General features: G+C 37.9%; 2 protein-coding genes across 2 annotated transcripts in view; both read right to left on the bottom strand.

The window, feature by feature from the left end:
• The window catches only part of LOC110154019 (membrane-associated guanylate kinase, WW and PDZ domain-containing protein 3-like), a 367,298-nt gene that overhangs the window by 291,072 nt on the left and 61,299 nt on the right, over positions 1-14,927 (bottom strand). The gene's annotated exons all lie outside the window — the stretch shown is intronic.
• Positions 313-14,927, bottom strand: part of cd34 (CD34 molecule) — a 148,674-nt gene continuing 134,059 nt past the window's right edge. The window contains exon 9 of the transcript XR_008633669.1: positions 313-373. The gene's annotated coding sequence lies outside the window, so the exon portion shown is untranslated. The remainder of the gene's footprint in view (positions 374-14,927) is intronic.

The raw sequence follows: 14,927 nt of genomic DNA, 5'->3' as shown, positions 1-14,927 counted from the left end.
ATTACTCCAGACTGTTGCTGTAAATGTATGTGTTGATAGAATAATATTAGAAGTAAAAAAAGGATTTACGTCAGAGCAGCAGCAGCAGTGAGTTGTACTTCCTGAAAAAAAGGCTTGGCAGCGGCGGACTCATCTCACCTAGCACCTATCTTACTGGCAAAGTTGCTGCTCAGAAAATAGTCCCTCAACATACGACGATTCAGGCGATGCGACGTTAGTTTTATTTCAAACATTATTCTATCAACACAAACATTCACATCGACAGTCTGACATAATAATAGATTTGTTTCAGGTGTTTTGTGGAGTGAGTAAGACTGTTTTTAGTGGCAGGCTAACTATGGCCATTGACATGCACTAGCCTAGCACCAGCGACCTCTGCAAATACAAGGACTGGATGGAATATTAAAGTGTCTCCACACGTCTCCAAAACTCTAGCTTTCTAGGAAATGAGATCCTATGTACAAAATTCCGAACTGTCCCTTTAAGTAGATGTGATGTTGATTTAAATCCACAATTAAATAAAAACTGTGCAGCCCTAGTTACCTCTATACCTGCTTTGACCTAATACTTGCAATATTATTAGTATTACAACAGTAGCATTCGTGTTGACTTACAACTACCTACAAAAACACAGCATCTATTTCCTTGTCCTGACTATTACAAAGAGCTCAACTGTCACCCCTCGCTGCACACCTCCCCTTTAATATCTGGATCACTGTCTAGTCTGAGCCGCTCTCTGTGTTCAGCTGTCATCCCCATACTCCACAAACCACCTCCTCCTCCTCTTCTTCCGCCTCCTCCTGCTCCGTAAATGTGCGATTAGAATATTTAAGTTTAAAGCAGCCTTCACTTTGAACCTGTCAAACCTCACTTCTTGACTTTGCCACTCAGAATGAACTTCTGAGTGGAGTTTCTCTGGCATAAAAGAATGCAGCTGTGTCATGATCAGCGCTCAGTTTCATTGTCAGCTGTGAGAAGTCCCGCAAAATCAAATTCTTTGAGCTTTCTATCACGTTATCACATTGTTCCCTTATCAAAAACATTTCAGCAATCTCTCCCTATTCTAATCCTCCTTACGGTTAACTGTAAGATTCTGTGCAATGCTCAGCCCACAAGACTACATCACCCATGCCCCCACATGACAATTTACCATAAATATACAAAAATTGTACACAGGAACCTGATGATATGTAGTTTCATTAGCGGAATGCATGAAGATTGTAATGTAATACTACGGAATAAGATGGAAAGTGCCTCTGGCTGGAATGTCCCCAAGATGGAAAGTTCCCCTGAATTTTACCCTTTATGAAACCAAGTTAGTTAATATATGTACATATTAAAAAAACAACATTTTTTCATTATATGTATTATATTAATTACACACAAGTCACAATATATCTCAACATGTTTGTTCATGTTGAGGATAAGTATTATGATTTGGAAAGGATAAGTGCCCTGCTTTTCCCCTGTTACATGACATGACACCTGACATGACTTGATTATGTTCATGGAAAGCAGGTAAGGAAATAATTTATATTTCTTCCAAAATCAACAGTTAAAGATGCTATAGGACAAGGGGAACAAGAAAAAAATATTTTAAATATGATTTCAGTAAACATCTGCGAGCAAATGAGGATTTTATTGATATTACAATCTGAAAAAATGTGTGCCGCTTTGGGAAAATTGGCAAAATTACATAAACAAGGGCTGACATTTGGTGTGTAGTGTAGTGTGGTGTGCAGAATAGAACACTCAAGCTGGGACTTTCAAGCCAGGAGGATGTTCAAGCCTGTGTTCAATACCACTCGAAAGGGGGAGTAACAAAGGCTCAGAGAATCAAAAACAAACTTATAAAAGATGTTGTTAAGTTGTTTTTGGTGAATATATCATTTTCAAAACATTAAATGGTAACATGGAAATCTCAATATGACATGTGATAGCAGTTAATACCCCAAGGAAGCAAAATACCTCCTCTCTAATAGGTGCACTTTTTTGGTGGAGTGTTGGTCAAATGCTTTTTTCCCTGGAGATGTTATTGCTTTATCTGGAATTCTTCACAGTATGGCATAAAACCTACCTTTCAATCTTCATGAAAACTTAACCAGACCAAGTTACAGGTCAGATTTGTGGAGAAGCAACTCTGCTCACAGTCAAAAGGCCTGTTTTTCTGGGTATTTTTGAGCTATAAACCCACCTGTAATTAAATAAATGTACTGTAAGGTAGAGCTGTTTAATGTCATACTGTGGAACATTCAAGGCAGAGCAGTGACATATCCATAAAAACAAAAAGCCAAAAAGTTACACAATGCACCTTTAAAATTCAAGTCATTTAGATCAATCTAAGGTCTTGAGCCAGTGCACGTTTTGTATTAATTTTATGGATTTTTCGTAAAGGCCATTTGACAACTGTGCACGTATGTGGAGCTGTAATGCTACACTAACTGTTAGGCTGTGTATTTAATCAAATGTAACAGAACTGTGATTGAATTGAAAAATATGGCATTAGCTTGGGGCCTTTTAATTGAAATGACTACAACTAATCATATGGCAGTAAATGAGTATGTGGTGAAATATCTGTAATAGGTTCATACGACTTATTATTCAAATCTATATTTAAGTGTCTCTTATAATTATGCAAATTCTATCAAATCTGATACCATGAACTCCCAATGTGTCTAAAATACATTATGCATACCGCTCAAGCTTCTTAAAATCCTAAAAATCAAGCATATCATCCTTCTTCTTACTAACTATGGAAATAATTGTGACTATTGAATTGCTGATAAACCAGATGCCCTACCTGACTGAACAGAAAAAGAGTGGATGGCATAGTGTACCTTTAAATTGGCAAATCTACATAGACAATGGTCACAATAAAATGTACAACAAAAATGGATTTAACAATATCCAAATGTCTTGATACAATATTTTCATGATATGCATCTCACGTTATGGTATTTATTGTCATATTTTGTGGAGACAAAAAAATTGTGAATTTGCAACTTTTCCTTATAAAATGCCCTGACAAGCCTTTGGTTCTGTAAAGAATTAAGATTTAAAAGTGCAGTTATTTCTTCATGTAGTCGGTGCAAAAACAGCAAAGGATCATGGTATGTATGTCCCTCTGTTATTGTTGCAATATAACTATGAATTTGAAGTGAAGAGACTTGTGATTCAATATGTGGTGATGGCCCATGATATTGTTGTGATGGCCCACGATATTACTGTGAGACTTTTGACGATACGATAACACGATATTTCAGTTACTGTTACATCGTGTGAACTATAATCTCAGGTTATGTTTACACTGAAACAAATAACCGTATCACCATATCTGAAATAATTTGCGTCCAGACAAGTCGCTTCTGTGTCCACAATCAAAGTCTTCCCTATCCACACAGGAACTTGAAACTGCCTGAAATGCTAGTCACATGACTAGGCTGGTGTCACGGTGTCACGGCGTCACAACTTCACGTGGGCGGTAAAAACAAGGAAGTGGAGCACCATGTCTGAAGTTGCAGCAGTCGATTTCAAGCCGAGGAAGACGGGAAGCGTGAAAACAGTCTTTTTGTGGACCGATGACGAGGTTCAGTTTTTACAGAACATAACACTGGATTTTAAGCCGTTTGTCTATGAATTGTTTAAACTGTTTTCCACAATAGCGCCATATGACTGATGTCACAAACCTAGCGACTCTGGAAGGTTCCAGTCACAGTGACATGGTCCAGTAAGGATGGTAACTAGAGCTTCTACATCAACGTATTAACATTTTCAGGCATCCACACAGTCAGGCGTCACATCAGATTAGTGTGGGCGAACACTGCATCCACAACGAAATTACTCGAATACGTACTAGTGTGGATGGGGCCTCATTGTATTCATTTCATACTTAATGCTTGCTACAGTTAAAGTGTAAAATGTTCTGCTCAGTGCCCTCGGATGATACTTGCTATTTGCTGTTTTATGATACAAACTGCAGAAACTCCAGAAGATTCCCAGGGTAAAACTATCAGCTAAAGATAACATTAATAAATGGACAGAATCTCTCTGCCAGACGCTTGTAGACTCTCTGATGTTTTTTTGCCTGTATGTCACCCTTGTGCTGAGAATCCATGCTGTAACATCATTAAAGTTACTGTAGAATGAGCTCCGTGCCTCTGTGCCTATTTTTTCTTTTAGCAAAATACAACAGAATCAACAATCCCTAACCACAAACACGTTCTTATACCTGTTGCATCTCTAAAACTGAGCAGACTCAATTGTAAAAAACATTTGTCTGATACCAAAATCTGGATATAAACAGAAACTACACAACTGCCATATTGGAAGTATACTTTTAGATCAGAATCTAATCCAGTTTCTAGCACCATATTAGTATTTGGTACATGCCTGTTGTCCAACTGACTCAGGTTTTATCACATAAAGTAAAGTAGTGAATAAATTGTTAACATTTTTGTATTTACTGCAGCAGTTTCGACCTCACCTCCTCTCTCTCCCCACTATGCTGCACACTGCTGGATTTACTCTTAGATTCATAATTGGCCAAGGCCCGGCTGTATCGCTTCAGGAAACACAAATCCAAAAATATTCTGGTTTAAAGTAGAGTCTGGGCGGCCATGTTAACAGGAGTAAGAGTTTGTGCTGCTCACTTCACTGCTCCCTACAATGAATCCAGTGCTTAGCGGGTCTCAGGCTGCTGTTGGCATCAGATCTCCATTTGGCTTGGAATGATGCTACTCTCCCATATATATGTACTGCATTCAGGCTAGATTTGTTATATTTAAAGGTCCTATATTACACACAATGGATGCTTGTGATCTTTAAGTCATATTAGAATGCCATTATATCCTCAAAACCGTACCTGGAATTGTGTTGTGTTTCATTCACACATTTTTAGTAACCCTTTATTTTATATTTATTTTAGTCTGCCTACATCTCAATTCGAGGGCTGAAATTGAAATGAAATGATTCTAGTGAAATATGAACAGGGTTTTTTCATGGCAATGTCGATATTGATACCGATTGTTTGGGATCCAGAGAAAGCGATGGTCAATATGTAGGGCAGAGTTTGGTAATTTTACTCAAATGATCTCATTTGATCCTTAAATTTTTTCATTCTCATTATGTTTTAGTTTGTATGATCATAAACAATAAACGTTTGTGCCTTTGTTAACATTATTATTGGTTTGTACGATCATAAATTAAAAAAATAATCAAAACTGGCATCTTTAAAAATAAATAAATAAATAAGATAGGAATTAAGAAAAAAAAAGATTGGGTTTCTGTTGGAGGGGACTGTTTATGAAACCTGAGTGATGATTTTGAAAAGTGCAACACTGTAGAAGCCTTTAAAGAAGAGTATGGAGCATTGCATTTTGAAGATGTGGAGCTTTAGAATGAATGAATTATGAATTAGATTTTGTTTGTATTTTGTCTCTTATATGTACAGTGAGTCGTGAGTGGCGTTGTAAATGCAAACTTGTTGTTCATGCACTGCTTACTTTCTTGGAATTCTGTTATTGTTTAATAGCGTTTGGCACTTTTGCTCCAGCTTGGACCCTTTCTATCATGATCCATGTAGTTGTGGTCTGTTTTTTGTTTTTGTAGTGCTGCAAAATGATCTTCATCTTGATGGTAGGCAGGTACTTTTTATATTTAACCAATCACTGCTATTTGGTCGTGATGTAAGTAATGCGCTGCTAACGGGGCTAACTAGTATATTAAGCTTTTCCCAAATCTTGTAGGAAGAAGGGCAACAACGTCTTTCCCTCTGATAAAATTCACCAAACATTCTCTTTATTCCAGCTTTAAATCCTCGATCTCGGGATTTGTTGCCAACACAGAATGTACGGCTCTTCGCTGATTGGTTGGTGCCCGAGCTCGCACTTCCGGGGTTTTTGTAAACCGTCTAAGTGTATTCCGACTCCTGACCTAGTCACTGGAGAGAAATGAAATTGAGCAAAGGCAGTAGGTGGCGCCAGCCTGGCTAGCAAAATGACCCAATAAAAAAAATAAAAAATTATCTCATTTGAATTTAAGCAAACGCATCCATGATCATGCTTTAGTACAAACTGGAAAGGAAGTAGATTAGTCACATTTTTGCAGTACTCTCTTTGGATAAAGTGTTCAAATACAGCTATATGCATACACTCTTTATGCAAATGGAGGAAGACGGTTGGCCAAACAAAATATTGGTCTCTGCTGAAGATTTAAGGCCGACAGGGATACACTAAAAAGAGCAAATATCAGTCTGTTAAATCGGTAAGCTGATATCAGTCTGTCTCAAAATTCTATTATTAAAACAGAAATTGGAAATCTAATCACAGTCACAATTAAATATTTTCCCCTAAATCGTTCAGCTGTATTTACCGAATTACCAAATCAACATGAAGCAAACAACACATGCTTGCCAGAAAAGGAGCAATGATATTGTGTCTGCCACTGCCTCAGTCCAGCCTGTATAAGACTTATCCAGTTTAAAAGGACAGGTTAGTGAAGTGAAACTGCTCACTTCATGCACCACTACAGACTCCACAGGGCCTACGGGGAAGTGCAATGGGCCCGCTCTGCCTCTGTGCACCGCGCAACCACAAATCAATACAAGTGTGTGTGTGGGAAAATACACAGCGTCCTTCATTTACTCAGACATACTTCACTTACAATAAGGATGTCAAGACTGGTTTGGTTAAGTGTTTTTGCTTATAACAGTTATGACCTATTCTGGGTCACGCTTAAGCCATTTCTATTCAAACTGTCTAGAAATGTTTAATTGTAAAAAAATAATCTGACATATGTTTATCAGATATAAAATGTAAAATTTCTTCTTTGTAATAATATGGCAATAAATAAATGGCAAAAAAAGTTATTTACAAGTTATTATTATTGCTACATCTTCTATCATTATGAATGAAGAGTCAATTTGCAAAGATTATTTTAGAGATGTTAAAGCAGACCTATTATGCAATATCAACTTTTCAGAGCTTTTAACCATGTTATTAGCCAGGCTGGCGCCACCTAGTGCTTCCGATTAATTTCATTTCTCTCCAGTGACTAGGTCAGGAATTGGAATACACTAGACCAGGGGTGTCATACTCAAATTCACAGAGGGCCAAAATTAAAAACTGGGACTCAGTCGCAGGCCAAACTAAGTATTTATTGAAAAATTTCATCATCTGCATATTTTCTCTTTTTTCGAGATATGTAATGTTAAAAAATTCTTATTAAAATAAATGTTTAATAATAGTTTTGTTTAAACACTGAATCCAAAACAAGCATAATATAAAATAACATAATATTTTATATAATGTCTCTACAGCCTATCTGTAGCAGGTATGCCAGCTCTAATACGTATTTGATCTAATCTCGCAGGTCAAATAATATATTGCGGCCCAATTTTGGCCCCTGTGCCTGACTTTGACATGTCTGCACTAGACGGTTTGCAAGAACCCCGGAAGTGCGAGTCCAGGCACCAGCCAATCAGCAAAGAGCCATACATTCTGTGTTGGCAATGATTCCCGAGATCGAGGATTTAAAGCCGGAACAAAGAGAATGTTCGGTGAATCACGGGGAAAGATGTTATTGCCCTTCTTCCTACGAGATTTGATTTTGAAAAGGTTAATATACCAGTTAGCCAGTTAGTTAAATTAAAAAAGTACCCACCTACCGTCAAGCGAACAAATTCTAATGCTACAAGGTCAGACGGTTTCCACAAAGTGAAACCAGCTGATGAATCAGGCTATAGTTGTTTCCTCTTCTCATTTACTCTCATGGAGCTGTTTTTGGAGTGATTCATGCATATTTGAATTTTCGTGCATCTTTAGTTTCCACCACCAGCAAACAGCCATTCCTCTGCACTAACTTCGTTCTTCAGCTTTATTTTCTTAATCGATAATACGGATAGGATTCAGCAGCATCATGTAGTCATTTTGGTACAAATAAAAAAATACTAGCTATTTGCTGGAGTGATCTATAGCTATAGCACAGTACTATATACATAAAATATAGATTGGTATATCAAGAGTTTGACAGGAATAAATCAAACATGGTGAATATATGATATACAGTATAATGATTCAACATTTACGAGCTTTGAACAATATTTTGTGTTGTACTGTATGCCGTCATAAATATGCAATAGTATTTCATAACAGGATTTTCAGGAGACACTTGTGGGTATTTGAAATCTGAGCACCACAAGTAGACAGAAAATGCAATGGTGCGTCAAGCCTCATTTCTCACAATTTCTTTCTAGGTCAAATCTACTATTGCACAACACCACGAGCGCTTCCATACAACATACTACACGGATTTATTTGAATATATGGTGTCTCATTACTCTGCCCTATTTAAGCATCAAAAGCCCAAGCACTTACAAAAAACTACATGTCTTGAAGTCTTTAAATTCATTCCCTCCTTTAACTTGTTTCAGATCTTTGGTGTTCAAATCTATTTTTACTGGCCCCATTTACTACACTGTGTAATCCCCTTGAATGGCTCCGTAGAGATTTGGAGGTTCGTTTGTTCATATGCTGGGTGGTTAAATCGGGTTTTTCTGAGGAATAATTTACAATAGCGCATATGTGTGTCTGTATGATGTTTTATATTAAAGATGCATTGTGTAACTTTTATGGTGAAGGGTCTGTCAAATGCTTTTTTTCCCATGGAGATGTTATTGCTTTGTCTGGAATGTTTCACAGTTTCACACAATGTTTCATCATGGAGACCAAACTAGACCAAGTTTCAGGTCAGATCTGTGGAGAGGTGACCCTGCTCACAGTCAGAATGCCAGTTTTTCTAGCTATTTTTGAGCTATGAAACCACCTGTTACTGAATAAATCTAAGGTAGAACTGTTGTCATGTCATAAATTGTCATACTGTGGAACATTCCAGGCAATACCCCCAAGCAAAAAGTTACACAGTGCACCTTTAGAGCTAGACTATGTAACTTTTCCATGGTGTTATAACTCTATGCCTGGAATATTCAACAGTATAACATTAAACTTATCTCCATGGAGAGTAGCAGGTGCTGCCACTCTGCTCAGAGTAAGAATACATGTTTTTTTGTTTGTTTGTTTGTTTTTTTATGTGTCAAAACATCTGTTATTGAATAAATGCAAGATAGGTAACTTTAATGCCATATTGCGGAACATTTCAGGCAAAGCAATAACCTTATAAATCTGTATTAAATGTATTGTTACACCACAAGTGAGATTTGATTCTGTTACTTTCTGGTCAGAAGCAAAGAAGAAATTCGATTTGAATTGAATCTGTGAGCAAGGCTCTGACTTTTCGAACAATGACTTGGCAACATGAGGCCTACAGCTCTGCAAATATATGGCGGTCTGCAGAACTCATTTTCATCAGTCCCCCACACGGTCTGGCCTTCTTCCTCATTCTACAGACTTGGCCCAAAACGCAATGCAACCTCAAACAACCCCCCAGACCCCCTCCCACACTCATCCACACCACAGCGCAAAAGCCCCCTTTAGTACAAATTACAAACTTGATTTCATTACAAGCGATAAAGCTGAGCACTCAATACCACAATGACAAAAACACCACTTTTAAAATGGGGCTGTATCTAATTCTTTTCATTTAATTAAGTCAAATTTGTTTTCAGTCACAGTATAATGTATGGCATTATACAGAGTCTGACAGCAAAACTGGGCTCTGGTCCCTGAAAATTGAGAAATGTGATTTTAACCTGCTTTTCCATACTGATTTCTGAACGGTTCATTATTCAGTGTCAGTATTGTTTTAATGTAAATGAATGACCACTATTATTGAGAAAATACTTTTCAATCATTGAATTACATTATAACTATGTTAATTGAAATTTTAAAACATAGTACTTTATAATTAGTGCTATACAATGTTCAGTTATCAGTCAAAATAAATGCACATGGAGATGAACCCAAGCTCACAGCTGATCCTTATGTGAACTGTCAAGTTTCACTATTGTTTTCCACATATAGCACACTTTAGATCAAAAGCAACACTGCGAGCACATGCGCTTTGCTTACGCTTTTACTTTGAGGTTACCTGGATGGAGGATGATAATTCTGGAGAATTATAAGTGGAATTGTTTGGCTGCATCTTTATGCAGATGCGCTCCTCAATGTTGGTTTGTTGAGTTGAGTTTGGTTCATATTATCTGTTTGGCTTCAGCTTTACGTCACCACTGCAGACTGTAACTGGATGTGGATTTATTATTAGACACAGTGGTTTGTGACACTAGAAAGGCCCCACACTGGAGACTTGATGTGTTTTCAGGTGGATATGTTGTAATTCTTCACGCTGCAGCTCTTGTCTTTTAGCAGTAAGATGACACACTGCTTTGTTTGGACACATGTAGAACTATGTTAAATGTAAGTGCTGTTTGTGTCATTCATTTGTACCTAGCGCTGTCATGACACATGAGCACCTGCTCTGTTGTTAAATAAATCAGTGCGGTGTATTTAATGGCTCATTGACGGGGGCATTTAAAGCCAAGGAACCAAAAGTTGGCATCAAACGAGCATTTTAATGTAATTTCCAACATAGAATAACAATAGTTCTTTTTTATTTGATCCCACTGCTTCTGAAAAAGTTCAAGATACCTGCTCGCATCACTTTGTTACCGTACAATAGCATTGTCCAAAAAATCTGCCCCGAAACTATCACCCCCCCTTTGGCGTGTGTCCAGCAAAGTCCAGTTGTGCAGAGAAATATTTCCTGGAGTTGTGATGGCTGGCCTGAGTAATACCACTCCGGGGGATTAGGAGCTTCACCTTGTCTGATGAAGCAGTGTTTGGACCTCAGACAGGATCGTACATTTGGCTCAAACTGAAACATGAAATGAATGACTTTTGGCTGAAGAGACTATAGGAAAGAAAGTAGACCGTTTTGGATTTGTCTAAGGGAAGGGTAGTTCTAAGTTAAGAAGCTGATATTCAAAGGTGCATTCAGTAACTTATTTTCTGTTGCAAATTAACAAAATGAACCATAAAAGTTACTTATTCAACTACAGCTCAAATTAAATCTTATTACAGCAAAAATAACAAATATCTCACCACTTTTGCAAAAAACAGAGAGAGAGGCAATGGTTTCTCAATAGAAAGAGAATCAGAGCCAGAGCTGATGGAACCAAACATTGCTTACTATGTCCATCTATACATTAGGATGTAACCAAGGGATGCACCGATCCAATACTGATATCGGATATCGGTCCTGATAATGGAAAATGAATTGTATTGGATATCGGCTTCCAAATATTGGTTCAACCGACATCCTGGTTGGACATGTAAATCAGCGCAATAAGATGATTTCAAGTTCGCAATTGGCCCAGAAAGTGTAATGTTTAAAAGTTGTTCAGATAGTAGATAAACCACAGCCACATAAGACAGATGAATCAGTTTTGTCATATTTTGTTTTTGTTTTAAGGAAATAAATGCAGTTTTTAGTCTAAGACATCGGCAAATACTTCAAGCCATAGTATCAGAATTGGTATCAGAACTGATAAAGCCGGATCAGTGCAGCCCTAGAATATACTGCGCCCATGAGAGCACATTTTGGAAGGTGATTTCACTTGTTGAGGTCTGTTCTGTTTGTACGCTGCAGATTTGTATCAAGTATGTAATAATAACATCCTCCAAACTGAAAGCAGACTCTGGCTTTTTATGGTTTTCACATTTGGGCCCATTTATCCTCTCCACCAGCACATACCAAGGCTCTACTCTCAATGACGCATTTCTGGGTTAACAAGCTACATCAACAAAACAATTCTACTTTTGTTAGCTTCTACAGCACTTTTCACAGAGCAAGATCTCCACTGAGCCATTTCAAAAGAACAGCACTTCAAACGAACAGGTCTGTGCTCTGGTGGGACTGAGTCTAAACTTGGATGGATTTCAAAGAGATTCTGGCATTAATAACGCAGTCCCAATCCTGCTTTGTTTTTGAGCATATTGTCACAACAGACTACACTTGGGTTGAATGATTAAACGAAATGTGAGTAGTTGCACAATTGGCAGATGGTAAGTTTCACTGATTAAGTTGAGTATGAAGTCCTATTCATAGAAATAATCTGAAATACAAACCAGTAAGTCTGTAGTGTTTTACTTGAGTTATACTTGTTAACCGAATCCTGCCAGGTCTCAGAAGCTAAGCAAAGTTGCGTCTGGTTAGTACTTGGATGGGAGACCACTGGGTCAGCACTGGCTCTAGTGGAAACTGATGTTGTGTCCTTAAGCAAGACATGGTGTCCATACGACTTGTCAAACCCGATCGCGTCAGATCTCAGAAGCTAAGCAGGGCCAGCCTGGTTAGTATTTGGATGGGAGACCACTGGGAAGATCAGGTGCCACAGTGGGGCGCCAGTCACAAAAACTTCTGTTGTGTCCTTAGGCAAGGCACTTCACCCACATTGCCTAGTATGAGAGTGGTGTGTGCGTGAGTGATGATGGTGGTCACAGGGGCCAATGGCTCAGATCGGCAGGCTCGCTTCCATCAGTCTGCCCCAGGGCAGCTGTGGCTACAATAGTAGCTTGCCGCCACCACCAGGTGTGGAGTAAATGAATAATGCTCTGTAAAAAGCATTTTTGTGACATATGTCTGTGATAAGTGCTATATAAAAACTAACTAACTCACTCAGCCTCACTCTACCCATATTGCCTTGTATGAATGAGGTGTGTGCATGAGTGTTGGCAATAGTCAAATGAAGGACACAGGGCTAGCAGTTATAAAGGTGAATTTGGAGCAAGATCCATATTATCAATAGGAATTGATTTATGGACAAAATAGAGAAAACACCAGGGTTATGAAGAGCATGTTAAAGACCAAAATGATAAGGCTCACAGCAGCAGTTACAGAGAGAGGGAGAGAGGGGGCGACAATTTTTCAATGTAAAGTCAATGGGACGTAGAGCTGATGGAGGTGGAAGCGTGTGGGATAGCAATGTCCATTTACAGATTATGGTCTAGTGTGGAGAGAAGCATCCATGCACTGTAAAGCATCCAAGAACTAAAATATCCAGCTGCAATTTTTCAAACACCTACATGTGTTTTAAAATCTAAATCCAGTGTAGCATGTAGTATATTAACATATAAAGAATTAAAAAAAAACACTGAGAAAAACAGAAATGTTGACGAAGGTGGGAAATGTTAATTTGTTAATTGTAATCTGCTAATTAGCCCTAGCTCTCTTAGTCCACTTTTTTATAGACTGTATAAAAAAAGCGAGTGTGACGTCACCCATAGCGTTAAACTCCACTCAAATGAAGCTCACAATGTTAATGGTTACAGGGGTGAATATGAAGCCAGGCTCTATATTATGAATAGGACTTTTTGATGGACAAAAAAAAAAAAAAAAGAGAGAGAAAAAAAACCCCACCAGGATTGTGTAGAGTTGGTTTAATACAAACATTTTAAAACCAAAACGACAAGGCTCACAGCAGCAGTTACAGAAAAAGGGGCCACAGTATTCTAATGTAAGTCAATGAGAGCCAGGGTCAGTAGGAGCTGGAAGAGCCCATGTGCGAACTTCCTATTTGGAACGTGGAATACAGTCCATGCTCAGACCGATGAAAACTTAAATGCATATGATTCTTGTATTAGTATAGCAGTTCAGTTTATATTTCAGTCTTTGAAATTATAATAATGCTTTTGAACTTGTTTAAAATTTGCACTGTGAACTGAATCTTGATTTAAACGAACACAAACAAAATCAACTGATCAAAAAAGGAGAATTACATTTTCTTTTTTTTTCTAACCCCAAAAAATAGTTCAGCTCTAAACAGCTTGTAATGTGAACGCAGCTTAATCCATCACATGACTTGTGCTCAGCCAATCAGACGTAATCTGCGGTGATTGTCAGACACATTAAATACAGAGTCTGCTCCTCCGTCACACGCGGGCCCCCTGCTGCTCAGATAATCCCAAAGCTCTGCCGCTAGCATTACACACTGGCTCCCAACTTTTTAATTGCCATGAGTACCCCCTGGCTAGGTCGCACTCTGCACAAAATGAGAAGAAAAATGTGTGATTTGTGGTAACTGTGTTTATTACTGCGTAAAAGAAACTGCACAAAAATATATGCCAGTGTTCTGCTGAATTATGTCTTGTTAAGATGATTTGCTGGATAGAGTACCCAAAAATGTCTCCAATTATTCAACACAAAATTTCTAAGATATTAAATTCAGAAAGAAAATTGTAGATTCAAAATGATATCCAATTTCACCATCATTTTAAACCTGAACAACTGAAACTCAACATTTTAACAATTATAGAAGCAAATTTGGAGGCGTTACTATGAATAAAACTTTATTTATGGACCAAATACCAAGCGTAGTTACAGAGAGAGGGGTGACTACTGTTTACTATAAAGTCAACTGGGAAACACTTGTATAACACAGGAGCATTAAAGCGTGTGGCCGGTCAGAAAGAGCAAAGTCCAGTCCTGGGATAGTCCGGTCTGGGTTACTCAGGGGGAAGGAATGTGTGTGCTGATAGGAAACACTCAGGTGGAGCCAGATCACAGATAAGCAAATGTGATAAATGATTGAAAAATAGCTGGACTACAGTTTCTATATCCAGGCTGGTTTAAAATTATGTTTCTCAGTTCGAGGTACAAGAACACAGGGGGTACTTGAAAGATTTTATTTTTATTTTTTCAGACGATTAACTAAAAATGTGTTATTTTGTGCAATGGAAAGAGAAAACGCTGAATTATCTGATAGCGATTATGGATTTATTATTTTGTGTCACATTTTCTATCGTAGACCATTTTATAATGCATCTCTTCAAATTGTCAATTGTTACATACATATTTCATTATATTTCATCAGTAAATGCATCACTTTGTTGTAAATAAGAATTGGTAGTAGCAGTTTTAAAGTAGTACGTAGATAATTTTATGAATGAAAGGCAAAATTGTGGTGTACGGTGTTTAGA

The sequence above is a fragment of the Boleophthalmus pectinirostris genome, unplaced genomic scaffold (assembly GCF_026225935.1).
Source record: "Boleophthalmus pectinirostris isolate CB_2022bp ecotype Guang Dong unplaced genomic scaffold, ASM2622593v1 HiC_scaffold_8, whole genome shotgun sequence".
Classification (NCBI taxonomy): Eukaryota; Metazoa; Chordata; class Actinopteri; order Gobiiformes; family Gobiidae; genus Boleophthalmus; species Boleophthalmus pectinirostris.
The sequence above is the reverse complement of the archived record's forward strand: the minus strand, read 5'-3'. Positions and strand labels throughout refer to the sequence as shown.